This window comes from Mus caroli, chromosome 7, assembly GCF_900094665.2.
Source record: "Mus caroli chromosome 7, CAROLI_EIJ_v1.1, whole genome shotgun sequence".
NCBI lineage: Eukaryota > Metazoa > Chordata > Mammalia > Rodentia > Muridae > Mus > Mus caroli.
In genome coordinates this window covers 65,588,321-65,591,354 of record NC_034576.1, presented here as the reverse complement: position 1 = coordinate 65,591,354, position 3,034 = coordinate 65,588,321, and positions in this window count along the sequence as shown.

Sequence of the window (3,034 nt, the reverse complement as noted above, 5' to 3'; positions counted from 1 at the left end):
TGGAATATTGTTTTCCAGACTTTCACTCTGAGTTAATGTCTGTCCTTTTCCCTGAGGTGGGTTTCCGGTAAACAACAAAATGTTGGGTCCTGTTTGTGTAGCCAGTCTATTAGTCTATGTCTTTTTATTGGGGAATTGAGTTCATTGATGTTAAGAGAAATTAAAGTAATTGTTGCTTCCTGTCATTTTTGTTGTTAAAGTTGGGATTATGTTCTTGCGGCTGTCTTCTTTTAGGTTTGGCAAAGGATTACTTTATTGCTTTTTCTAGGGTGTAGTTTCCATCCTTGTGTTGGTGTTTTCCCTTTATTATCATTTGAAGGGCTCGATTTGTGGAAAGATATTGTGTGAATTTGTTTTTATCATAGAATACTTTGTTTTTTTTGTCTATGGCAATTGAGAGTTTTGCTGGGTATAGTAGCCTGGGCTGGCATTTGTGTTCTCTTAGGGCCTGCATAATATCTGTCCAGGATCTTCTGGTTTTCATATGCTCTGGTGACAAGTCTCCTGTAATTCTAATAGGCCTGCCTTTATATGTCACTTGACCCTTTTCCCTTACTGCTTTTACTATTCTATCTTTATTTAATGCTTTTGTTGTTCTGATTATTATGTGTCAGGAGGAATTTCTTTTCTGGTCCAGTCTATTTGGAGTTCTGTAGGCTTCTTGTACGTTCATGGACATCTCTTTAGGTTTGGGAAGTTTTCTTCTATAATTTTGTTGAAGATCTTTGCTATCCCTTTAAGTTGAAAATCTTCCTTCTCATCTGCTCCTATTATCCGTAGGTTTGGTCTTCTCATTGTGTCCTGGATTTCCTGGATATTTTGAGTTAGGATCTTTTTGCATTTTGCATTTTGCATTTTCTTTGATTGTTGTGGCTATGTTCCCTATGGAATCTTCTGCACCTGAGATTCTCTATTCCATCTCTTGTATTCTGTTCTTGATGCTTGCATCTCTGTTTCCTTCTTTCCTAGGGTTTCTATCTCCAGAATTGTCTCATTTTGGGTTTTCTTTATTGTGTCTACTTCACTTTTTAGGTCTAGTGTGGTTTTGTTCAATTCCATCACCTGTTTGGTTGTGTTTTCCTGTATTTTTAAAAGGATTTCTACCTCTTTAGCAGTGTTCTCCTATATTTCTTTAAGTGAGTTATTAAAGCCCTTCTTAAGGTCCTCTACCAGCATCATGAGATATGATTTTCAATCCAAGTCTTGTTTTTTGGGTGTGTCAGGTTATCCAGGACTGGCTGAGGTAGGAGTTCTGGGTTCTGATGATGGTGAGTTGTCCTGGTTTATGTTAGTAAGATTCTTAACTGTGCCTTTTGCCATTTGGTAATCTCTGGAGTTAGTTATTATAGTTGTCTCTCATTGGAGGTTGTTTCTACTGTAATTCTGTTAGCCTCTGTCAGCAGACCTGGGAGTCTAGGTGTGTCCTGAGTCTCAGTGGTCAGAGTACTCTCTGCAGGCAATCTCTCTCTTGCATGGAAGGTGCACAGATATCTCACATTCAGACCTGCCTCCTGGCTGAAGATGAAGGCCTGGAACAGGTCCTGTTCCAGAAGATGTGTTGTCTCTGTAGTCTGCACTCTCACCTGCACAGACTGGTCTCAGAGGGACATGGGACGAAAGATGACTCTCTTACCTGCTCTGGGAGTCAGAGCCCTCCCAGGCAGACACCTGTCCTCTGGCGGGGAAGGTGCCTGGATGTCTGGAGCCCAAATTGGTGTGTCTGTCCCAGAAGCTGTGTAGCTTCTGCCTGTCCCAGAACCTGTGTCACTTCTGCAGTCTCCTCACTCACCATTTGCAGTCTGTGAGCTGACCTGCACAGACTGCTCTCTTAAGTTTTTGACGTCTTTGTCTATATTATTGTTAATGACCTGCCTGTCTGTCTGTTTATCTGTCTGTCTGTCTGTCTGTCTGTCTGTCTGTCTGTCTGTCTCTCTCTCTCTCTCTCTCTCTCTCTCTCTGTCTGTCTGTCTCTGTCTCTGTCTCTCTCTTGCTTGTGTGTTTAGTGTTGCTTACATATAAAAGTATATAAAGCACACTACTGTAATTGCATAACCTATTACAGAGTTCATCTCTGGAAAAAAAAACTAATTTGTCTTCTCTTGACAGCCACTGACTGCCTACAACACTTCATCTAGGGATGTGTGTTGTAAGATTTCCTTCATCCATATTAGCATCTCAGCTGGTGGTGTCTTTATGCAGATATTCTTTATGAGATAATACATTTCTAATTTTATGGTACCAACAACTAAATTTCACATAGAACATGTTTTATAGCAGCAAGAGTTCTGGTCCCTGATCTTATAATCTATCTGTCCCCACTTTTGCTATTTGTCCCCTGAGGCTTAAATTTAGGGCTATGTAAGTCGGGGTTAGGTACTATATGGCCACTTCTTATATTTTGTGTTATTGTAGATATCTGTGATGCTTTTGTTTGCTACATAAATGAACTTTGCTTATGAGAAATAAGAGCTACTTTTTTTCTGTGGGCATACCAATGGATATAAGAATCATACTTAGAATACAGCAACTCTAGTGATATAAGAAAATGATAGCAGGAGATTAACATAGAGTCTATGGTTTCTCCATCCATGGATAGTAGATTAGGTTTATAGTACCAGGCATGAGTTGTTCATTGAGTGGGCCTTAAGACCAATGAGATAGCTCTTGCTTACCTCAAAAGAAAAAGTGCTACTATCATACCATAAAAGATATCTTTCCAGGCTCATAGACATTTTGAGCTGAAGCCTTTTATGCTGGTGAAATTATTGAATGTCTTCCTGCCTTGGTACTTTGCATAGCACACTCTCGTATTACAAAAGTAGATTTTAAGTCAGTTCCAAGTCAAGTCTTCCAAATCACATCTGAAGTATGTAGCATCTATAGCTCTAGGATCTAACAGCAAACTATTTTGCTCATTTCAATTATTTAATTTTTGTCAAGTGTCTTTAATTTGTGTGTGTGTGTGTGTGTGTGTGTGTGTGTGTGTGCGTACTTGTGTGTTTCTGTCTGTGGGCATGTAATGAATGTTCATATA